At 48.1% G+C, this 25,461-nt stretch overlaps 1 protein-coding gene and 1 long non-coding RNA gene across 2 annotated transcripts in view; one reads left to right on the top strand and one right to left on the bottom strand.

The window, feature by feature from the left end:
• CTNNA1 (catenin alpha 1) overlaps window positions 1–25,461 on the bottom strand; it is a 301,788-nt gene that overhangs the window by 206,889 nt on the left and 69,438 nt on the right. The window lies entirely within an intron of this gene.
• On the top strand, window positions 14,021–23,899 carry LOC112471939. Its single transcript, XR_003043483.1, has 2 exons — window positions 14,021–14,117; window positions 23,736–23,899. It is a non-coding gene; the product is annotated as an uncharacterized LOC112471939 (long non-coding RNA).

The following is a 25,461-nucleotide window of genomic DNA, read 5'->3' on the forward strand; positions in this document are numbered from 1 at the left end:
AATTCTATAAATGTAGGTGTGGACACATGCAGGCCCTTGTTATATATAAAACACTTTCATATTGTGGACATTTTTGAAGAAGTGATTCTAACTGAAAGAACCTCACAGGATGATCTGACCATAAATTCCTAACTGGGCAGGTCATGGTGGGTAGTCAGGCCCCAGTCATATAACCTCTTTTAGTAAAAGGTTTATTTTTGCCTTAAGCAAGCCCTGTCCATTGTTTTGGTGCATTTAGGTTGACATGCCTTTGAAATAAGCATCACCACCCTCAAGAAAGCACATAATCATGTTAATGATCCTGTAATCCAGCACCCACCTTGCTTTCTCCCATCTCTATGTAATCGTTTTTACCTTCGCTCCTTAACTTCAAATGCATAAAAGAAACTAGGAAATTGTCATTCTCAGGAGCATTTGAGATCTTGCTTCCCAGTAATTGTCATCAGTTTGGCTCAATAAATGCACAAAAATTCTCTACAGGCTTGGACATTTCTTATATCCACATGGATACAGGCAAGGATGTTTATTCATTTGTTTCACAAACATTTATTGAGTACCTATTACTTACTGGGGGCCAAAGGTGAATCAGACAACATAATCCCTGCCCTCCTAGAGCTTGCTTCCTGATGCATTTAAAATATCACCTCCTCTAAAAATGTCCTCCTCTCCAACTGAGCTTTGCCAGGGAGCATTCTGAAAAGATTTATGAAAGGTCCCAGAACAAGTAGGAAGCCACTGTTTATTCAGTGGTTCCCACCCCCATTGTAAAGAGTTATCCCCAGGGCATTAACTACCCTGCACTTCAGGCTGCTATTCAGGCTGCAAAGCCAGCAGTTCCCTAGCCACAAAGAAGCCCTGGAGCAGAAAGCCAGAGGATAAGGTCAGAGGCCTGAGGAGAAGGCGCTATCAGGTTGGTCCCATGAACTGGTTAAAGCCAGCCTGAAACTGTTTGTCACAGCAGTGGGAGAATAAGAGGTAAAGCTGGGACAATTTGAAGTAGTGCTCAAGAGTAAGAGGGACACTACGTGACAATGGAAAGGGAGGCTAGAGATATGAGGGATAGCTGTACATGTCAACAGACAGGGGTGGAAGCTGGTCTGGGCAGGCACATGTTCCTGACACATAAATGAAAGAGGAAACTGTAGTGGTCTGAGGCCCAAGGATATCTCCTCTTTGCAGGGTACCCAACCAGGCCACTGCCAACCCCCTCATGTGCCAAGGAGGCCATTTCTCACTTTTTGGGGAACTTACTAAGTATCCTACATCATAACGCCACAGGAACGATGAGGAAGCAGGGCATTAACTTGCTCTTCAAGGTACCTGCATGTGACTTGTGTTGGATGAAAGGCTGGGAAGGATTCTCAGTGTTTACCATGAGACTCTGGCTTGGTGTCTAAGTACGCACATTCATTTAAGAATCTGCACCTATTTACTGAGCATGTACTCTGTGCCAAGCACTGTCCCAGGCACTGGGGACTCGGGCAGTTGTCAAGAGCCCCATGGCCACTGCCCTCACCAAGCCCACATCTCAGCAGGCGACATGCAGACTTGGTATATGTTCCAAACATGTTTCCATGGGCACATGGCACAGGTGTGTACTACCTGGTGGAGGCCTATGATGCTGCTTTGCTTCCTCTATAATCTACCTTTGTCCCCACTCCTACTCCCGCGGGACCCCCACCCCCACACTGACAGCCCCAGCAAGCAAACAATCCCAACCCTCTTGAGCGGGAGGCCAGCTCATTCTCATTTCTCAGGAAGTTTAATTTGCCAACAGCCAGAGGCAATGACAGCAGCTCTGGAAATCTGGCTGCTGGTACTCTGGCCTGGGATAGGCAGCCCAGAAATAATTGCCTCTTTGAGCATTTTATTGAGCTTCCTGCTTGTGGGGGCCATCCCCTCATAGGGCTGCTTCCTAATGTGAGGAATGAGTTAGGCCCGTGAGGCTGGTGGGGGCTGCTTCAGAGAGAGGGTGTAGGGTGGGTCAGCCTCAGGGACATACCTGTCCATCCTCCTTCCTCCAAAGCCACATTATTCAAGCAGGAGTTTGGAGAGCATCTGCAATCTATCTGTCACATGCACCAGAGCCTCCCTACCCTGTGGTCACATACTTTCCCCCAAGGTCTGTCTCAAACCCCCCACTGCCCTGGAAGTCCCTTGCTGTGCTGGCTGAGGGCGGGTGGCCCTGAGACTCAAGCTGAGCTCTGAAGGCTGCTTTGGAGTCTCTGCTTTGCTACTACCCTTAGTGCAGGATGGATCCCAATGCCACATTCTAGCTCAGTCCACCAGCTCCGTGACTGCACCAAAATGGTCACCTCCTCTGCAGCTATTGTCAGATGTGAAGGGAGTGAACAGGAAGAGAGAAAGAATGGAGGGAAGATGACTGTAACAAAGGAAGAGGTTTCATTTATCTGCCCCAAATCTAGTGGAGTCTTCTCAAGGCCATTGAGACTATCTCGCTGGCTCCAGCCCAGTCAGTGCCTCCCAGCCTCCCTGGGGTTCCCGCATCACACCCTTGACTTGGTGGGCCCCTGGCTAGGTCAACAAGTATGGGGAGAGGGGCTCCATTTCCATGCAATTATTTTAGCTCTGTGCCTTAGCTGAAATCCTCTGGGATCACAAGCCTATTGACGATATTGTCCCTAAAATAACCATGCTTCATGTAGGTTATGACATGGTCTTGAGGAACAGACATAAGGGAACGGCTGTCAGGGAGGATACAGAGAACCACAGCCCAGTTATTGTTCTCTGATGTGGGACCCAAAGACCTCCAGGACTAGGGAATTCCTGCTGCTGCCATTGCTGTTGCTGCTGCTCACAGCTTCAGTACTCCAGTAGGCCCACAGAAGTGCTGTGCCATCTCGTTCCTTCCCCATCTTGGCCCTGGAAAACTCCTACTCATTCTTCAAAATCCTGATTAAACATCACCTCTTCTCGGAAGCCTTCCTCGATCCCTTTTCAGACAGAGCAGATCACTCTCCTTCAAGTTAGTACTTCACTCTGCAAATGGCCTGATCTTGAGCAAATCACTAATTATTATGAACCCTCTGTAAAATGGGGGTGAGATAGCCCTCGCAGGGTTAGGGAGGAATTAAAGATAATGTATCTTTAAAACCTAGTATTGTGCTTGACACATGGCGAGGGCTCAGAAAATGACAGGTCTTGGAGTGATGATGACAGTGATCAAACTTTTTCAGTGGTCTGTTTACACATCTGTCATCTCTAAGAAATTATGGACTCCTTAAGGACAAAGACCACAGTTGAGTCATTGCTGTATCCATAACACCCTGGCTGGCTCAGAGTGAGCACCCAATAAAAGGTAATAAATATCAGCACTGTCATTAGGATACTTCAGATAATACTAACTGGCCTTTAGTGAATATTTACCGTGTGCCAGGCACTGTTCCAATTTACCAGGATTATCTCACTTGATCTTCACAACAATCCTATAAGGTGTTATCATTTCCATTTTACAGATGAATAAACTGAAGTTTAGACAATTTGCCTTAAGTCACACCGTAAGGAGTGAGGGATGGAGGCAGTTTCAGAACCAGGTCAGTCTGACTCCAGAGTTTTTGAACAACTCCATACTTGACTGTTGAGCATGCTCTATATTGTATCAGAATCCTCAGTTCACCTATCTTTTCTACCTGACAACAGGTACTGGATTTGGTTTACTTATGTAGCCTCTGACCCCAGCACAGATTCTGGCACATACACTCCCCCCACCTCAGTCCATATTTCTTAGATAAGTAGATAAGAAAAACAGCGAGTGAAAGGAAAAGGTCAAGAGCAGGTGGTAGGGTTGGGATGGGGCAAGACATCTTTTGTTTTGAAGATCAATGGGTGAGGCCAGAAGAGGCCCAGGGAGAAGGCTGTGTCCTGGCCCTTAGGTTGACATGTATTGTCAGAGGCACCGTGACATTCCCACCATCCCAACTTCCAACAGTGTCTGAAAGGGTGTTCCCTTGGGAACAGATGGAAGCTCAGAAGAATGTGAGTTGAGGGCTCAGGTGCTCCCTCCCTCCTAGGCAGCCCCTCCCTATCCCCAGGACTACTAGTCTGAGTTGTAGGAGACAGAGAGATGTTTATGATACATGAGTGAAGCAAAATTTGAGAGAAGAGGAGAAAAAAGTAGGCCACAGCATCTCTGTGCCTCAGAAAATTAGACCACAGGAGACGAGAGCATCACCCAACGCCTCCTGAATTCAGTATTTGGGGCCTGACCTCACTCAGCAGGGTCATGGCAGCCTGAGTAAAGACAACCTTGCTGGAGGTAAATCTCTCCTGCGAGTGGGTAGAAGGTCTCCGTTACTTGTTCTGTCAGCATCCTGGAGTGGGGCAGGGTTTTGCCTGCCCATCTGACCTCAAGGCAAGGGTTGTGGGGACCTTGATCAGCTGTGTCCTAGCCCAACCTGCTTCTTCAAGCCCAGTTGGTGCTAAGGAGAGAGAAGGAAATTTAATTTACATTTCTCCCCTCAATTTAGAGTCTGGACAGCTATTTTGACTGCTTCACTGGAATATTCTTTAATTTTGAGTTTCTTTTTCTCATTACAGCTCGAAAATTAAAATCTCTCTGCCTTGGGCAAGTGAAGGCTGAATGAGGGACGACTGCTGCTACCGCATATTTCTTACTTAAGTCGATTTGGACACACCAACTGCTTTCTCTCAGGGTAGATGACCGAGAGAAGAAGACAAGGCAGACTTTAGCCTCCCTCCTTCCCAGAGCGTAGGCATTAATCCTCCCATTATTCTGGCAGCCCTCAATGACCTGGCCTAATCACAAACTTAATAACAATCTGAGCTTGTAAAGCTCCTCTGTGTATTCTTTCCAGCTGATTCCCACAACAGCCCTGCAAAGAAGGAAAGCAGATATTCTTGTCTTTGTTTTTCACTAATGAGGGAACCGAGGGCCCAGAGCATTTTACAGACGAGAGACAAAACCCTTGAAGTTCCTGGGTGGGGGTAGTCGAAGCTGTGACCCCTCCCTTTTAGGTCTCCTTGCTTCTGAGAAGATAGCTGGGGCAGGGCCACCTCTCCTCATTAACCCCCGGACCCCTGACTGGGAGACCCGCTCAGGAGTGGTATGATCTAGGGCAGCTCCCGTCCCCCTCTGAGCTTCGACTTCCTTATGTTGAAAAGAGGGGTTGCCCTAAATTATGTCTGGAGCCACCTAGAGCCGCATGTGCCCCGACCCCAGGGGAAAGGAGAACCATGCTCTCTCTGTTGCGTTGCTCCATCTCTGTGTTTCTGGGTCTCTGTTCTTGGGTGACATGGCAACTCTCCTCCCTGTGTGAGAACACCCAGTCGTCTTTGCCCTGCTCTCCTTTTCCCTATGCAGCTCTTGCCCTGATTTGCTCACAGACTCTGAGAGGGATGTTTGGTACACATGGGGCCTCCCAGTAAAGCTCCAGAACATCCCCTCCATGAGGCGCCTGGAGAAGGCAGTCTAGTAGAAGGTTCTGGGATTGCTTCAAACCCTAGCAGCACACTGTTTTCACTAAACATATCAGGAAGTGCCTGTGGCCTTCCAAGGTCTGGAACAGGTTCATTTCACTGGAGGACACAGGATCTAAGAATGAGGGTGGGGCTGCATCACAAGCTGCATTAGAACATGTGACTGCCCTGTAGCAAACAGTAGCACCAGCCTTCTAGGGGCACAAGCTCTGATGAGAAAAGGAATTTCGCGTTCCACCTTTGCCCTCATCCTCAGCTCCCTTGAGGATCTGGTAGTTTTCCATGTTCTTCTCCTCCCTTTTGTGGGGCTCCAGAGAGACAGGAGCCCAAGGTAGCATGTGACCCTAAACCTCTCCCAAAACCTCATGATTTTGTTCCTGGTGTGAAATGACAGCCACTCTCATTCACCATTCCCTCTCCCTGGGGAGTGGGAGCTGAAGCCAGACTGCTCTGAACCCGAAAGGTCACAAACAGAACTCTAAACCTAACCTGAACCAGCAGGAAGGACAGTTGAGGCAGCCTGGAGCTTCCTAAGGCTGGTGTAGGGGAGAGAGCTGAGGGAGGGAATGAGTACTTCCTGGAGATAAAGAATGCAGGTGGGGCTGCATCTCAAGCTGCATTAGATTCCTTTGGATTGCAACTCAAAAGGAAAGGGAGCCTGCAATGTTGGAGCAGAAAAACTCAGACAGATCTGAGATCAAATTTCAGCTCTACCTCAAGCTATGGACACTGACCTCTGGAAACCTCAGTGTACTCCTTCATTTTCCACAGTAGTGATTGTCCCATGGTGTTTTTACAGGACCAAATGAGATAATGTACATAAGAAGATAGTTACCGAAGTCTCTGACAAATATTAGGCACTCAGTAAATGGTTGCCATTATTATTATTATTGGTTCAATGTTGTTTTATTATTGTTGATTGAGAAATCTGGGATTGAAGACAGACTTTCTTGTTTGTAAATACATTCAGCCACAGCACATGAAGGGAAGAAATCCCCAAATGGTGGATATCCACCTGAAACTCTCTGCAATCTCATGAAAGCTCAGTCTTACCTCTCTGGCGTCATCTTGTTGACTCAGACATAAACCCAAAGGTTAGTTTCCCTGCACCAGTTCACTATACACCGGGAACAAACAGCATCTTGGGAAATTAGGGTCACAGAGACTGGGCAGTCAAGTCCAACTCAAATAAAGGGGCCCCTGTTCTGATTCCCGTCAGTGGCAAGGGATGATGCTCAGGCTGTCACTGAGCATGAGGGCCAGGCCAGAGGAAACAATGGTTGGGCAGGTGCCAAGTCCTTAGAAAAAAACTGAGGTCTCTAGAGAGAAATCAGAGCTGCCCCAGTGGGAACTGCCTTCCTTTTTGTGCCTCTCATTCTTTGTTCCTTCTCTGCCTCATTTCTAGCTCCTCCACCCCCATCTCTAACAAGGAGGGTGGGACTATGGTGAAACCTCATATGGCAGATACTGGGGCTCCTCCCCCAGGGAGGTAGTGTGGAATGTTAGGCCACCCCCTACATCTCTAGGTCTGGGGACCCAAATATGATTGGAGAGCCAGGGAAATGGGGTAGCAATCCTAAGATCCTGAGAAATAAGAATTCACAGCTGTTAGCTTCACCTCGCCTCATCTCTCTTCTTCAATCCTAGTTCCATTTCTTCTTTCTCTTCTGACTGTCTGCTTTCCATTCTCTTTTCTCTGTCTCTTCTTCTTTTTCCTCAGTCCTTATTCACAAGCTGGCTCTGAAAGTTTTCAGCTTCTGTTGTAAGACACTCCCCTCCCCTACCCCCACATACAGCAGGAGTGTCTTTTTGTTTCTCTTGTTCCCTCTCTTCTCTCTGAATGCCTCACCCAAAAGCAGGAATTCCTGTCTTCTTTGATAGAGGCTTAAAAAAGAACTAAGCCCCAGGGTTTAGGCTCAGGCTCCTCAGGAGTACATGGGGGGCAGGGACTGGAGTGCGTGGAAGAGGAAAGTATGAATTGGCTCATGAAAGCATAAAGATGGCACAGACAAATGGAATGCAGTATTGATTGGGCTCTGGGTGACTCACCACTTCAGAGAAGGGATCTAGGAGGGTGATGTCACTGCTGGAGCCAGTGGTGACACTGGCAGCTGTGCCTCATCCCTGCCCTGAGACCTTTTCTTGCCTTGCTAGCTTCATTTTGCCTCCCCATTACAGAGCAGATTTGAGGAATGAGATTTCACCTTTGATGGTATTTAGAACCACAATGCGGTTTTCTTAGATCGAGACCTTCCTTCCCACATCCTCTTCCACTTCCTCCGCCCACCTGTCTTAGTAAATGTACTAATGTGCATGTGGGCATTCACCGTCTCACAAATGTGTGCACACTTTTTGTATGTGTGTACAGCTTATATGCGTATGCGCATGCACATACACATACACTCACTCATACATACTCCCACCTGCCATCTGTTTCTGTCAGTAAGGGGGAAAATCTGGACTTCTAAACAAAGCTAGGGGCTGCTAGGGGGCTAATTCTCCCTGGGAGGGATAGGAGGAAGAACTTCTGTGTGCCCTTGTCTGCTGACATCTTGATGTTTTATGCCTCTTGACTACAGGGGCCACACATGTGAGCCACAGTAAGCCCAGCATTTGGATAGGCATGTGTGTCCTTGACTGTATGTGCATTTCCAACTTCATAATCATGGGGAAATTGGGAAGGGATGAGGTTGGCAGGAGACAGGAATATATGGAGGAGGACAATTTGAGTAGGGCTAGAGACTTCAGAAACTGACTGTAAGACAAATGTCATCATCATCCCACCCATCCCCATATTGACTGTATTTTCCCCTCTACGTCCTGGAAGAAAGTTCAGTCTTATTTGTTAACTAAGTCCCAGGAATCTAGCTTAAACTGGGACAGAGGAAGGGTTCCAAATATGAGTGAGAATATTAAAGATATGTAAATCACATGCAAATGAATTGAAAGCAAAAATAAATTGCCTGTGAGTCTTGAAAAAGAACAATTTAGCCGGAGGTGAAGGCAGTGGAGGAGCCACAACCCACATAATGGGGCGACTACCAGAATCTGGGTGGAGAATGAGCCCACCCTAGTGCTCTGGGGGTCCTGGCATATATCACAGTGAAAATGGTTTGTTTTGGCCATAAGCAACCAACTGACAAGTATTTATCAAGTATTTATCTGCTACCTGATACGGTGGCAGAAGTGAATTTTCTGAAGCTAATGAAACTTAAGCTTCAAGGCTCCTCATTAGCACAGTTCCTTTTCAAAGCCTGTACTTAATTTTATATTTATAATTTTTCTTAAAGAGGGCTTCCCCAAATTGTATCAGTTTGGGGTCCCACAAAACCTGGGTCCACCTCTGCAATGAAGAGAGTAAATTCTGTCCTTAATTAACAGCCTCCTTTGAAACCATCTCTTTGTCAGAGATGCCCATCTGTCAGAATGGCCCACTGCGCCATGCAGTCCTCTAGATAGAAAAGGACCAGATGACCTCCAAGGCTGCTCCTAGCTCCAGAATGCCACAACTTTCTGCTTTGAGGCTAGTATAGGAGGAGGAGGATGAAGGTAACTGCTTTGGTGTTAAAGGGAAAGTGACCCTATTGCCCAAACCCTGAGAACTTCAGGGAGCAAGTATCTGAGGATAAATAATAATATCTAACATTTGTAGAACCTCTGAGAGTTTCTAAAGGGAATGTGTCATTTGATCTTCACAACAACCTTGAGGCAGGGAGATGTATTGTGAAGATTTGTTACAGACAAGGAAACAGGTTCTGAGAGGTGAAATTACAATAATAATAGCTCAGATTCTAGAGAAGATTATAAATAGTATTACATACTGTGCTTCTTTAATCTGCACAGTGACCCTATGAGGTAGGTATCATTATTATCCTTATTTTAGAAATGGGGAAACTGCACAGAGAGGTTAAGTAACCACCCTAGATAGACTAAAGAGTAGCAGACCAAGATTCAAACTCAAGCAATTGTGTTGCAGAGCTCTTGCTCTTAATCAGTTCACTTCTCAAATAATTCATGCACAGTCTGGGCCAGAATTCAAATCCAGATCTGTCTGACCCCAGAGCCCTTTCTCACCACCATTAAACACTACCACCTCCCTAATGAACCAGGAAGTACCGGGCACTTACAGCCAGGGCCCTGGGAGCAGGGATAGGGCAATTGGTGGCAATTCCAAGTGATTGATCTAAGGACCAGGGTCCAGCCAGAGAAGGAAGAATGAGTATCCATCCTGGGCTGATAGCTCAGGGCGGGCAGTGAGCCAGCAATCACAGACCTGGACCTGCAGAGAGCCTGGGGAGACTTCTTCCTTCCTGAGCTCTCAAGAACCCAGTCTTTGACCATCTCTCCCCACACCTGCAATTCCCTGACAAAGAAGATCAAGACTATGGTCAGTGGAATATTTAGGGAGATCACTATGGCAACAAAATAAAGGATGATGGGTAAGGGGTGAGGGTGAGACAGTTTCAAAAATTGAGGAGAAAAGTGATGAGGTCCCAAACAAACCAAGGCAGTGACTGGTGTGGAGAAGAGAGATACTGCAGGAGCGAGTGAATGAAGGGTGGACAGGGATATTGTCTTCTAATGACACAGCTCACATTCAGGCCCCAGTGGAAGAAGGAGGAGAGAGAGTGTGGGAGGAGTGGGGAGCAATAAACAATGAGGCCTATAGGATGAGCAGCCCCTGGAAGCTGCCAGAGGTGATAACATCTCATCTTTCTGCTCTCTGGGTCCCCAGTCAGGCTGGTCCCCACTGGTGTGTGTGTGTGTGTGTGTATTGGCTCTGGAGCCAAATCATAGGGAGGGGAGCATCAGGAAAGGATGATTTAGAGTCTCATTCTCACTGCCCTTCACTGTGCTGCAAGGACAGTTCAATGTAATATATAATTACCACCGCCCAACAAGGCTGCACTGTACACAGAGCTCCCCACCTTCTTCCCACTCCTTCCTGCCTGCCTGCAGACTATAAATCAGTTTTCAATCCTGAGTGCTACCTGTAAATGTTCAAGCTCAGGATACTAGCCTCATATTCCTGCATCCCTAGGGGGTGGTTCAGGCTCTGAGCCTTTTCTCCTTCCCGCAGTCCTGATTCTGACATGCTTCTTATCCCTGATTGATGGTGGGAGGGGAGGCTGAAAGCTGGAACTGGCTCTAAGGTCTCTGGAGCCCTAGCTTGGAGAGTGGGGGTGAGTGGCTGTGTCCACCTGACTCAACCAGGTCTGAGCTGGACACTGCCCAGTATGTAGCACTATGAACATGCTCTGGATCAAGTGGGCAAGACGGCATTGAGACTGACCCCTCCTCCCAGACTGGCAAACTCCTCCTAGACCTGCAGGATGTGCCCAGAGGTAGGTCAGAGCCTTCCCTGGAGAGTTTCCAAAAGACAGTACCCTGACCGTAGGATGATGAGGAAATGCGGAGAGTCCAGCCATGGTTTTTCCCAGAGCTGGGGTGGGAAATCCCGTGGTGTACCATTGTGGCAATAAAGAACAAATCAAGAGAGGAATTCCTGATTTCTATGGAGCAGGTACCTTGAGGACTTTGATTCTCCCTTTTAAAAAAAAAATTGGTTGCTTTCCTTCTCCCTTTCCTTCCTCTCTTTGCTGGGATAACAGTAATAGCCTCCCCACTGGTCTACCTACATTGTCCTGCTAAATGGAGGTCAGATCATGCCTCTTGCTTCCCTGATTAAACCTCTTTGCAAACTTCCCTCCTCCCTAAAGATAAAGAACATTCCTTGCCGTAGCTCCCAAGACCTGACCCGGCCTGTCTTAACCATGTCAACTTCACCGGATACTCCTCTTCCTATCATTGCCTTACTCCGGCCACATCACTCTCTGCTTTTCCAACACTCCTGCCACAGGGCCCTTGCACTGGCAATTCCTGCCACCTGAAATGCTCTTCCCCCTACTCCTACTCTTCTAGGTCTGTTCCTATGTCACCACCTTCCCTTGATTACTTCATCTGATGTAGGCCCCCCATTCTATCTTGGCACTCTGTTCACTTTACAGTATTTATTATGTATTATATAATTTGTAATTCTGTATTCATCAGCTGGTTTCCTCCTTTTTTGTATGTTTTCCCCATTAGACTGGAATCCTCTGAGGGCAGGGGTCACACTGTCTTATTCACCACTGTATTTTATGTGCTTAGCATAAAGCCTGGCACAGAGGAGATATTAATTGTTCTTGAAAGAACTGAATGCATAGGAGGTAGCTGACAGAAAGTCTTAGAAGTTGAAGTTGATTTACCTATCCTCCATTGCAACCCCACTTACAGCAAATAGTCAGAATCATACTTCCCTAGATCAAGCTTGTAGCCTTCTGGGGGAACTGGGAGGGTTCTCCCTCTGGTTGGCCTTCCTTCCTCTCCTTTGGAAAACTCTTTCAGCTGTGGCCCCTTCAGGCTGTCCCTGGAGCTGCCCCTCCACGGATCACCGGTCAGTGTCCAGTGTTCACCACCTCCAAACCCCCATCGAGATCCCTGGGTGGTTGCAAAGCATGGCCTAGCCAAACTGGTACCTGTGCCCCAATAGGGGCAGAGGAAAGGAGTGTGGGAGAAAGGGACACTGAAGGCAGGCTGAGGAGGCAGCTCTTCCATACATTATAATGTCCATTTAGTACATGCAAATTAACAGAAAGCATCTTTTGAATAAGTAGCTTTTATTGAGGGAGCTGCTCTAATCCCCAAATGGCTTTATGACCACAAGGAGCTTCCTGGTGGAGGAGGGGCTAGGAAATGTGAACTCGCTGTCTGGAACCACTCTGCAGCGCCCTTGTCTCCGTGATTTTAGATTCCAGACATGCTTCTTATGGCTAATGGACTTGCAGATCTCTAACCTCTGCTTCCACACTCCACTACCCTCCCCCACCCCAAGTCTGGGGAGCCTGGCCTCTGGGTTTGCAGGAGGCTGAGGCTGCTGGATGCTGCATTGCAAGTCTAGATGAATCTCTGGAACTGTAAGCAACTGAGTGTGGCTACAGTGAACACAGCTCTGTGGGCTTTCTGGTATAACTACACCTGGGCATGTAATAAATCCCTTGCTTGTATATAAAGGTATGTGTACTGTATGCACCGGGTGGGGGCGGGGGGAGTTGTGTCCATTTATACACTCCCATGAGACCAAGCACCACTGTGTTTGTGCCTCTGAGTTGATGTGTGTGTATGCCGCTCCCCCTTCCCCCCTTCATCTCCATCCATTTGTACTCCTTCTCAGGTTGCAGGGGAGCTGCCTCAGCTGGGGAGTCATGCTTTTTCAAAGACTAAGGACTTTTATCAAAATGATAATGAACTGATGACACATGGAGGCCCCTGGGCTCTAGAGAGAAATCAGAGAACAACTGGGGACAGAGTAAAGACTGGTGATGCTTTGGGGCAAAAGGACCTTGTCCTCAGAAAGCCCATACCAGCTCAGTTCAGATCTTAGAGGGTAAAGGGAATTGGACAAAAGAGGCTCAAGGGATGCTGGAAATACGTTATCAATATTCCCAGCCTGGCCTGCCTTCCTCTTCTGGAACACTCCATTCCCTGCTTTGCTGACTCTCTCACCCTCTCAAAGCACTCACCTTGACTATGGAGCTATGAGAGATAAGACTGACTATTCCATTCTCTCAGCCTCTGTTTCTCTGGCCCTCGCCCAAAGCCAAGTCCTGCCCAGAGATAAAGAGAGGGGACTGCTCCTCTTTACCAGATAACAGAATTCTGAGAGGGACAGGGATATACAAGCAGACCTTGGAGCACCAAAAACTGGTAAGTTGCTCCTTGGACATGGAGCCTGTCAAGGCTAATTGACTTCAATGATCTTTCATAATGGATTTAGGGCCAGGTGAGTTGTCACTGTGAAAAAGAGAGTCCAGAAGCTTATAGAACACCCGTGCTAAAGGGACTTGGATTACAAAACAGAAACTCCTCTCATTGGTCAGGTTTTAGAGAGACTTCATGTAGTTCTGGGCTTGGAGCACACAGGGGCTCACCTCACTGGAAGGCTCCTCCACCCCACTACCTCTGAGAAGCAGCCGCTTCGCCCCAAGCTGGAGAGCTCCGGCCCCCTTAGTACAGCCTGGCAACATAGTAAGTGTTCAGTAAATATTAGTTGTTGTGAATGTTAGCATAATCTCCTGGTGGAAAGTCTCTGAGGATGGTCCCTGCAGAGATGGCTGAGCCTCTACAACCCTGGGAGTCAGGAGGGTGTAGGCAGTGCGAAACAGGGATGGTGCCAAGATGCTGGACCTACAAAGAGGCAGGGATCCTGGCTTGCACTGTGGCCTCTCCTTTCCCCTGCCCCAGTGTTGTCCTCTCTCTGGGCCCTGCAGGGAGTCTTCCCTCTGTCCCAGACAGGCCTGGTGACCTTTCACTAAAGCCTGCAAATATATTCTTGGCGAGTCTTGGAAATGAAATTGTGCTCAACATTTGTATAGGGCTTTTCTGACGCCCAGCCCTTTACAGACATGAGCTAATAAAACGGAGGAGGAGGAGAAGGAGGAGGGCCCTGCTTCTGTAGCCAGGGACTCTAGGCTCTCCTGACCTGAGTGGCTCCAGTCTCATTCCTCCCTTCTTCTTTCTCTGCAAGGTTGGACGTACTCTAAGGAGGAAGCGACTCCTGGGGAGTTGGCCAGTGAGTCAAAAAGCAAAAGGAGGAGAGAGTTTGACAATATGTTGAGTAGGTAAGTGTCTTCCTGAGGTCATTTTGTACCACTCCCGGCCATATTCAGCAACTGGCTCAGTCTGTAAGTGCTGTTCTGTGTCTGCCATGAATGGGTAGGCCAACTTCTCCCCCTTGGGAGGAGGACATGAGATCAGACAGACAGTAACTTGAGCCAGAGCAGATTGTCAAAGATCCTTCCCAGAGGGCTAGGGGGAGCAGGGCACACAGCCGTTTGGCCTAGTCTAGGAACAGGGCCAATCTCTCAGCCCATCTGGGAGTCACAGATCTGGACAGCAGCTTCAAGACTAGAGAGAAGCACGTAAACCTCTGCTCTGCATGGTCTTCCTGGGCATGAGGGTTGGAGGGAAGCCATCCCAGCACCAGTGGAAATTCTTGCACTGTACCACTCCCTCTTCCCGCATCTACTCCCCACCATCATCAGACCCTGCCTGTGCCAGCAGTGAGTCAGTAAATGGAGATGCCCTATAACTGGCAGCAAGTCAATTTGTATCTGAGGAGGGAAAGAAAGGGGGGGGGGCGGTGGGAGGGAAGAAGAAAGGAAACAAAGAAAGAAAGGAGGGAGAGAAATAGATGGATGGATGGATGGATGGATGGATGGATGGATGGATGGATGGATAGATAGATAGATAGATAAATAGATAGATAGATTCAGGACTAGGATTGAGAGAAAAGACCAAGAGAGAAATAGAAACCAATTATAGAGACTGACCTAAGGAAAAATAAGCCATATTTCAGACTGAGACTGTGAGACAAAGGAAAGAAAGAAGACTAGAGAAGAAGGAAGAAGAAACAGCTCCACAAGTGACAATGGTGTCAAGATTAAGGATTTCTTGGCACAGCCAGGGTCAGCTCCAGGTAGGAATCCCCCCAGGAGGCCTCAGAGAGTTGCCATAGGCCCTTGGAAGGAGAGCCACCTCCCTTCCACCCCCACAAAGGACAGCATCTGCAGGTGCCCACCTCAGATATGCAGGCATCTTCAAGAGGCTGGTGGTGCACATTCTCCTCCTTGATCCCATCACAAGGACTAAGAGCCTGGATACTTGGTCCCTCCTCCCCTCCTACTGTGAGTATATCTCCCCTTCCCCAACCCGCCTGCTCCAGATTACTCTGATCTCATTAATCTGCCTGGTGCTGATTAGGGAATCAGCAATTCTGGAGGCCCCACCAAGTCCAGCAGAGGAGGGCCTGACCTCCCCTCACCGTAATTATCTGTCTCATAAAAAATAGGCATTGAACTTCATAAAACCAATTAAGACTTCAGAGCCAGGGCACAGGAGCAGCAAGCAGGAGTCCAGGTAACTCTGATGACAATGGAAGCCAACTATAAGGGCAGAGCAGTACCTGACAGCTCCCCTCTCTTAGGCCCAGCTCCAAATGCTGCAGAGCTACCACAGATGCCACAGAAGAGAATGAGGTCAGACCCAAGGAAGGACTGGCTACCTTGATGGCAGGAGCAGTGAGCACTGGTTTCTTCCCTTTTTGTGACCGGCAGCCTAACAGAGCCTGGTTTCTCCCTCAGTAACCCTCTCTGGTTCCAGAAAAACTCGAGAGTTTCCCATCAAGTTACCAAGGCAACCGCAGCCCAGCAGGATTCACAGTGATGACTAAGAGAAAGCAGGCTGATAGCAGCCCCAGGAGAGGCTGTCAGGGTGAGGGCACACATCTCAGGGGTGAGAAGAAGGCAGAGGTTTCTGGCTAGAGCAAACATCCCCCGCCTCCCTGTCCAGCCTGTTCCAGGATCTGTTTTCCTGTAGTTTGTGGGTTTACATAGCCCAGTCCCAGGTGGGTAAGAAGACAGCATCAAAGCTTCCTTCACTGTCAGGTGGAAATAGTGGGGTGCTCTTCCACAGCTTCCCAGAATGGCAGACGTTGCGGTTCCTGGCCCAGCCCAAAGGCCTTCTGATTTTAAAGGCCAGTGGGACTCTCTTCCATAACCACCTGCTCTCTCCATAATGGCCCCTTGGGAGGCAGTACTGCTAAGGGATCATGAGCACAGACTGCTTTGGAATCAGACAGAAGTGGGTTTCATTCTTGCTTTGTCACTAAGACTATGTGACCTTGGGCATGTTACTTTTCTCTCAGTCTCAGTTTCCTTAGCTGAAAATGGGGATAATATGATGAATTCCCAGGACTTAAAAATATCATACATATAACATGCTTGCGCAGGGCTTGGCACTGGGTCTTTTTAAAAAAAATTAAACCTGTTAAAATTTTATCATTATTGTTACAATTTTAATTGTTATTGTTATTACGTATGTACCTCAGTTTCCTCATCGGCAAAATAGGGATAATGATTTAATCGTTTAAAGATTATACAAGACAAATTCTGTGAAATGTTTAGACCAACACCTTACTCATAGAAAGTGCTCAGTGAATAAGAGCTGTTATCATTATGATTTCTACATCCCCCTTCAAGATTATATACGAGGGAGCCATCACTGAGCAGGCCCAAACTCTTAGTTCCCTAAGCAGGAAGGGCCATGAAAACAAGCCTTCTGGAACTGTAGTGGGTGGGTGGGTGGATGGGGGAGTAGTCATTCCTAACGGCCATGCTAGTGAACTTCCAACTCAGTTCTGGACCAGGAATGAGCCTTTCACTTCTGTACTCACTCATTTCCTTCTCAGGAGTCTGAGGTTCCCTAAGCAGGATGACGTCCTGCTAATGCCCAGCAGACCGGAGAAAGGGGTAAATGGTCACTTAGAATGGAAAAAGGTTTTGCCCCTACACAGAGGGTCAGATGCCAGGCTGGGGTAGGGGACACTCTTAAGAGAATGAATGAGGGGACCATGTAGGTGAAGTTACAATGCCTCTTAAAGGTTCCTGTCTTTTCTTGGTCCATATGAGGCCTCCTTTGCATAAGGAAACCTCAGATATGGCTGAGCAACTGCGGACTGCTCTCAAACCCTCACCATCTTCCTCCTTGAAAACATTAACACTAATCCAGGGCCCATTCACACTTTCAAACTTTGAGACTCATGAACAGGCTGATTGGGATGCAGTCTTTCTCATTCTCAGCTCTTGCCACACATGTGTGCCTCACTGGTCCAAACTGCACATGAATTGCACAGGTGGGTGTCCCAGAGGTTTCCAGGGTGTGCCACAAGCTAAAGGGTGGGCTAACACTGAAGCTGGAAGAAATGAGGTGAAACCTCAGGGAAAATATCCTGGTTGAAAGAGCTGGGGGACACAGGGAAAGAGCTAAAAGCAAGCTACAGGATCCACTTCTCTGCAGATTTTCCCTCAGAAAAGTCTCCAATCCTAACCTCTACTGCTCTGAAGACCTTGAAAGGTAATGCCTCAGTGGGGGTGAGCTAGGGCTGTCAGGACCCCTCAGACACTGAGGAAAGTGAGGCAGCTCTCATGCCAGACCTGGCCTGGGCCCCAACACTGGCCATCTTTCCCTTCCCTACCCTGCAGCCTGGAAGGCCTACTGCCTTAATGTTCCCAGCAGCCTAAGGCCCTGCAGAGCTAGATTCTAGGGAGAACCAGTGACTCTGGGTTCTGATGTCAGAAACCAAATCTGAAGATGACTTGGACGTGTCCTCCCCCAGAATAAATTTGCAAACTCGGGCCCATGCCCTCAGTTCTGCTGGCAACAAAACCTTTGTCTCTAGCCCAGAGATCCTGTTCTCTACACCAGGCACCATGCCCTGGACTCTCCCCATTCTTTGGACAGAGAAGTTAGAGACGCTGGAGCTTTTCTTTTGGGGTTATGTAACCTGATACAGGCATCTTACTCTCCCTGTGTCATTAAATCTGTGCCCACACAGGCCCTGTTATTGGAAAGGAGGAATGTGTCTGAGTGTCAGTCACTTTAGGAGAACTGGGTGGGGAATGAGGAAGTCTGAGGGAGAGAACTAGAAAGAAAGTAGGAGCTGCTGCCCAGAAAGCCCTGGCTGTGTCAGCTACAGGTTGGGAATGTGCCACACCCCACCTTACCCCATTCCCATCTGACTCTCAGACAGGTCCAGGAACTGTCACAGAGGACTGTGTTAGATCTGGGAGAAAGAGAAAAAGGCTTTTTATCTTTTTCCCAATATAAAGAACCTAGTGGGCAGGGCATGGGCAATAGCAACATAGATTGATTTGAAAGTCATTCTGAAGGAAATTCGGCCCCAAAGGTAGCCAAAGCAGGGTCAGTCACTGGGGGCTGGTAGGGCACCAGGAGTTACACCGTCCCCAATGGGACCAACCTGGCACTGGCCATGGCCCAGGGATGGAGACCTGCCCTGCCAGCTGATCTCCCGGAGGCAGAAATCAGGTTCCTTCCAGCCCAAGGAATCTCAGGAACAAGTAAGAAAAGCCAGCTTTCTCTCAAGTCTCTGTCTCTGTCTGCTAGAAAAAGATTGCTTCCAGCTCTCAAAGGGTCTGCCCTGCTCACCCTCAGATTGACAGGTGGACAGACAAATGTTCCAGTGTTCTTAGAGTTCAGGCTGAAGACTGAAGCCCAGAATCCTCCCCTGGGATGACCCAGGAGCTCCCCCTGCTGTCTGGTTTGGCTGAGCCAGTTGTGGGGTGAAGAAAAGGAGGAGTGTTAAAGCAGATTCTAGCTGCCGCAGCAGAAGGGCACACGCTTTATGCTGCCCCCTCTATACACTGCCAGAGCCTGAATCAGAGCTGGACTTCCCCTGAGGTCACTGAGGAAGGGAATGTCCAGAGAGCAGTCGATCTGGGAGGAGGACAACACACTGGCACCCTGCAGCCCGGCCTCTGGGCTCATGCCCAGAGCTCTGATGAGGCTATCCAATCTGCAGATGTCCCTGGCTTCAGGAGAAAAGTCATGTTCTGCGTAGCAAAATCAGCTGCCTCCTCTGAGCCTCAGAGAAAAGAGGCTGTTCCACTCAGTGAATCATCTCAGTGAGTGTGTGGCAGGGGGTCTGCCAGCCTTAGGAGCACAAAAAAGACCCCACTTCTCCCCAGCAATTCCCCCAGGTACCAGTGGGACACATCTAAATTTACCATTGATAATACAGATTATAACAGAAAATAATAGGTGTTTCCCCAAGGACCTCTGGCTCCATATCTGTGGACTCTTCAGGTCTCTTTAGCTCCAACATTCTATGACTCGACAGAATTCCATAGCCCACCCCCTGACCTCCACAACTCCCACTCCTGGTCTTTTATTTTACCTGATTTAAATTCATCTTGTTGCATCCTGAATAGTGGCAGCTAGAAGAAGTGTCTCTGTCTAACACTTCCCATTTTTGTGATGAGAGAGACTGGGGGGGGGAGAAAAGGGAAAGAGAGAACACTGAGAAACCAACGGAAAAGGAAGAAACAGCAAGAACAAGGAGTGGAGAGATGACCAAATAAGACCCAAATAAATATCTGAGAAAAACCATCTGATTGGCTGGAGATGTGGGGAACAGCCTCAGGATAGTCTCTAATCATTCTCCCTGTAAACATTTATTTCATAGCCATGTCTCTGCACTCGCACTAAATGAAATGAGTGTACATGAGTACTTGTACACACACACACACACACACACACACACACACACACACACACACACACACTGTGGGGAAGGTCTGGCTGTGTGTGGTGTTAGAGAGGGCAGCAGTCCTCTCGTTGCCCAGAGATTTCCGCCCCCACCTACATAATTATCTTCTCTCTTCACATCCCAAAAAAAACCCACCTCCCAGCCTCCAAGCCTTACAGCACTAGGTCTTCTTGCTTTCAAAACAATTCCCTCCCTGAGTGCCACCTTCAGGAAGTGCTGAGCTGCTTGAATGAGAGAATGGAAGGGAGGAGAGCTAGTCCTCTCCAGAGCACCACCCCCACCAAACAGACCCCCTTTACCTCCCTTTCCCTTCCCCCACCTCTTTCCTCCCTGTCAACAGCGGCTGCAAAAACAGCCCTCCTCACCCCGAGCAGTGGGCTGCAGGGCATATGCCTACTTCCTAGGGCAAGAGACAGCTGGGGGAGGGGGAGGAAAGGAAGGGGGCACTGGAGTGGGGGTGGCCTCGGGCAGCAGCATTCCCAGCAATGCCAATACCATACCCTCTGCCTCCCTGCCTTCTATAATTAAAGAACAAACAGGAAAGCCCTCCCACTCATTCTCTACAGTCACTTTGCAGTCACCCCAGCTTCCCAAAATCCCTACCAAGGCTACCCACAACCCTGCCCTCCCAAGGTAGCCTATATTTCTCAGACCTTGGAAAGTCACTTCAGGATATCTTACCCTGAAAGACAGATCTGCTCTTGCAATGCAAGGAGACAGTGATGAATTCGCCCACATACTAGCAACCTACTTCCATTAACTCCTATGTCCAAATAATTTCTTTAAATCACAGAGGTTGAGGTTGGGGGAGGGAAAGGCAAGTCTTTGACATCAATCTTCAGTGGAGATTCCTCCTTCAAACATGGCCAGGGTGGGCAGGAGAAAAACCCTGCCCACACATATTCTGGGGGCTTCTAGGACAAAGCAATGAAAATGAGACCTTGCCTCTTTACCTCTTCCGCACATCTCCACAGTGCCTCCTCTGACCTAAGTTATTTTCCACCCACCCTCCTCCCTTGAGTCCTTGGAAAAACAAGAGATGTGGGCTCACACACCCCTTCCTGGAGGTCTCAGGGCTCTGGCTGCTCATGGGCAGGGTGGGGCTGCCTCCTGGGAGAATCCTACCTCCTCAGGTAGATAAGAGTCTCTCCAGTGTGACTAGCATCCATGGGGACCCAAAGGGACAGGGCATGAGAAGGATAACTAAGATCTTACTGCAGTTCTAGGTTTACTCATTCCTTCTCAAATCACCCTACTTAACACCCTAATTTTACAGATGAGAAAGTGGAGACTCAGAGGGGTCAACTTGGACAGGATTTGCCCAAAGCTACCAGGTAGAAAAGTGACAGATCTGCGTCAAGCACCGGTCTTCCACCTCTAAAGCCAGCTTTGGTGAGATCATGTCCTGGTAGGGCAGAGAGCCAGGAAGCAGGTGACATTTCAGTTGCTAAGTGTGCCCACCTACCCTTGACTTTAGAACACAGGATCATGAGCTCAAGCCTACATTTCTAGCCCCTGCCCTGCTTATACTGCCTGCCTCCAAGCCAGCTTCCAGCTAAAAAGTTTGTACATCTTAGGGATAGGCCAGGTGGGGCTGAAAAGGCAGAAGGGACAGAGAAGAGAAATGCTGGCATTTCCCCAGGGCCCAGGAGCAGGAGAGGGGATGAGAGCTGAGCAGATGGGCCTGAACAGGCCATGTGGGAAGGCTGGGCTATGGAGAAAGTGTAGGCACAATGTGGCCTGGCTGAAACATGGCTTTGCCCAGTTGGCAACCTAGCATTTCTCCCTTTTTTCATTTTCCCCATCTCACTTTAAATTGCCTGCTTCAAATGTGATTCTTTCCAAATGGGCCCCTCACCCCCCATGAAGGGACTGGCATGTGGAGGGATGCTGCAGACTGATTCCTCACATCGTAGTCCTCTTCCAGCAGCAGCAGGCTGAGAGCTAGCGGCCCAGACCACAGCAGGAGCAGCTTGTGATGTTCTGTTCCAGCAGATTGGGGAGGGTTCTCCATGGCTCAGACCCGAGGTTGAGGAGCCAGGATGGACAAAGCAGTAAAGAGGAGACCCTGAATTCTTGGCCAACCAGCAGCTTATTGGTAGCCTGGAATACAGGTGTCCATATGGGCTCTCCCTGCCTGGAAGGAGAAAAATCAGCATTGTCCAGCCCTGTGACTTTGATGGCTGTTGGGGCCCAGCACTGGGATCCCCATTAGAGGTACTCAACCTGCCTCAGGCCCTGGAGTCCCCAGAAATAAGGAGAGGGTGAGCATGAACCAGTCACTGGCACTTCCTGGCTCCTTCCATGCCGCCTCTCTCAGGTGTTTCATTGGGCAGAGAAGCAGGGGAGTAATCTTTACCAGGGTCTTGTGGAACTGCCAATAGTTTGAGTTATCTAGTAGGACAAAAAGCAACATGAGATGTCAAGAGGAACAACAGACAAAACTTCAAGATTGGATTCAAGGCATAGCCTCCTCTCTGCAGCCAGCACAGAACCTCATAGTCTTAGAGCTAAACAGTCCTCAGGGATTCCCTAAATTCCAGGCCAAAGGCACTCACCACCTATTTGGTGACAAAATAAACTGTGGATTTTGGATTTTGAAAGGGGGAAGCAGGTGACGTGAGAAAGAATTTCATGCATAGAGGTGCTCAATAAATGCTGGGTGAGGGTCACTGGTACAGGAATATGCTTCCAAAGGAGCCCATTGTCCTCTAATGTGAGGAGAAAGAAGGCTAGCGTAGGAGTAGGGGTTTTGTTATTTCACCTAAGGTGACCAGGGGGCCTACTCGGACATCTCTACCAAAACAGAGGTAGGAGGACAGCTTACTATTAGATGGGCCTCCTACACTGGCGTGAATCAATCTCAGGACACTTCTGAGACTATCTGGGCCCTGATCTTTATCTAGATGCTTCCTCTCCAGCTGAGGCTGGGAAGCTGGTGCAGACACTCACTACCTCACTCTTTACAGTGCTGCCATTAAGAAACCTGATTAGCAGAACCCCATGCTAGGCTGCTAATGGGTTGGGGACATTAAGCCTAAATGGTTTCCCAGACATCAGCATAGCAAAACACAGGAAGAAACAAATATTTTAATTTCAAAGAAATAGAAGTACAAGAGGGGAGGGGGTTCCCTCTGCTTTTTCTGAATCTATTGTTCTCTCATCTCCTACCTGCAACAGTTTCTACAGTTCTCAGGTCCAGGGATTCCCTGCCCTAGATAGGGCTGTACAGGTGGAGGAGGGGCTGCAGACAATAGATCTTCACTAATCTAGACATATGGACACGGAGGAGATTCCTAAAGACTTACAGGAAGGGGGATTCCTGGGACTGACTTGGCCAACAACCCTGAGGGTCAGGAAATCTTTGACATCTAATTTGAATTAATCTTATGATAACTCAAGGCCCACCTCCCTGTGGTTTGCAGAGTGGAAGGAAAGGACTGGAGTGGAAGATCAGGGGTGGGACACCTATAGACTCAAATTAGTTGCTCCAGGCCGGTGGTTCTCCCAATGTGGCTGGCAACAGCAGAGGCGGCAGCATCTGAGAACTTGCTGTAAATGTAAATTCTCAGGCCTCACCCCGGATGTACTGAATTAGTGTGACAATGGGCAATCTTGTTTTAATAAGCCCTCCATGTGGTTTCGATGCAATTAAGTTTGAGAACCACTGCTCCTGGCTTTACCTCTCAGATGGAAGGGGAATGTCGAAAGAGAAAGAATTAAGAGGGGATACAACAAGCAGTCTTGTCCAAAAGGAAAAAAAAAAATGGAACTTTCCCAAAGTGGAAATTCAAAACCAGGCCTCAGAGGAGGCCTCTGTTCTTCTCAGGCTGTAAATGTCAAAGCAGTGTCTAAGTGGCCCTGAGGAGAGGAGTCTGGGGAGAATAACCAACCCTGCCTGACCTTTTGCATTTTACCCAGAGCAGGAAAGTAATGGAACAATAGTTTCAGGTAACATATTTCCTGCTTGTCTGAGCTACCTGTCCTCTATCTGAGCCCCACTGAGACTCCCATTCCTCCTCTCTAGCTCCCTAGCTCTCTGGCTACCCTACTCATCTTATGTCTTTTCCTTCATTCATTGAATGAGAACTGATTCAAACTGTTTCTTAAGCAGATCAGAAATGAGTGAGGCCCTACTCCCTAAGGAAGAAGAGAAAGAAGACCACCATAACCTAGAACTATAAACTATGATGGGGCAGCTTGTCTTCATATCCTCCTCTCTTCCCCCACCTAGACCACACCAGTTCACGGTGCTGCAATAAAGAAAGAAAAGAGCCACTGGTCTTTTATGTTGTACCTAAATGGTTGTACTTGCAAAGAAAAAAAAAAGGACAAATTTTAGGCTCCTAACCAACCTGTATGTTTCCTCAGGGCCAGTACTGGTCTAAAGCTTATTCTCCTTTTATATTCACCATACTAAATACCTAACACACTAGATGGCTAATGAATATTTAATAAATTGAACTGAAGGGAGCACCCAGAAGCAAGAAACCAAGATATCTCTACTTCCAAGCTGGGACCACAACAGAGATCAAGAAATGGGTCGTCCCTGAACTAATTAGGAAAAAAGCTTCTTCCTGCCACCTTAGAGTCCAGGCACTGCCATCTTCATCCTTTCACTCATTCAATAAGCATGCAGAGCAAGCCTGCTATGTTTGAACCCTAGATCTCATGTTGAAGTGGGGAGAAAAAAATTGAAAATAAGAGTCAAGGAAAGCTGCTCTGAGGAGGTAGTATTTGGGCAGATACCTAAAGGAAGTGAAGCAGCTAGACTTGCAGCTATCTGGGGGGAGAATGTACCAGGCCAAAGGAACGGCAACTGCAAAAGAACTGCGCACAAGGCTGCTCAGAAAAAGGACTACATTTCCCAAACCTCCTGGGAGCTAAGTGTGGCCATGTGACAAAATGCTGTCTGATGGGATGTTAGCAGAGGGATGTCTGCAACTTTCAGGTCATGTTCTTAAAAGGATGGGCCTATCCTGTTAAGGTAGGAGATGGGAGCATCTTGTAAGGAGTCTATCATGGCTTGCTGGAGTGGAGTGAACAAGAGGGAAAGAGATCGGAGATGAGATCAGAGGGCCTTATAGGGCACAGTAAGGATTTTAGATTTCATTTTGAGTTGGAGAGAAGTTATTAGAAAGTCCGCAGAAGAATGACACGTTCTTGTTTTATAGTGCAATTCTGGCTGCTATGTTGAGAACAACCTGTAGAGGGTAGAGCAGAAGTAGGGAAACCACTTGGGAGCCTCCTCATTAACCACCACCCCCTCCCCCTTCCTCCAAATTCATTTTCTCCTTCCACTTTTTATCTGGGCACAAGGCTGCTCAGAAAAAGAACTACATTTCCCAACCCCCCTGGCAGCTACATGTGGCCATGTGACAAAATGCTGTCTGATGGGGTGTTAGCAGAGGGATGTCTGTAACTTTCAGGTCATGTTCTCAAAAGGATGGGCCTATCCTCCACTTCTTCCTTCTCCCCTTTCCACAGGCTAATATTTCATGGGAATGATAGCAGCTGCTGAAGCAGCTATCTTAGGCCACAAGATGGAATTTACATGTTGAAGATTACAGAGTGGCAAGCCATGAGAAGCTGGGATCCCTAACAATGTAGAGTGACTATATCAACACCGGACTACTTATGAACAGGTTCATAGCTGAGAAAGAAGAAATTTTCTATCTTGTATAAAACACTGTATTTTGCAGACTCTGATATAGCAGCCTCATCTGTATTGGAACTAATTCAGAGGTGACCACAATTGTCTAAACAAGTAATGAATGGTGGCTCTGATGATGGTGGGAGTGGTATAACGAGATAATTGATCAGATTCTGGAAATAGTTTA

The sequence above is a fragment of the Pteropus alecto genome, unplaced genomic scaffold (genome assembly GCF_000325575.1).
Source record: "Pteropus alecto unplaced genomic scaffold, ASM32557v1 scaffold78, whole genome shotgun sequence".
Classification (NCBI taxonomy): domain Eukaryota; kingdom Metazoa; phylum Chordata; class Mammalia; order Chiroptera; family Pteropodidae; genus Pteropus; species Pteropus alecto.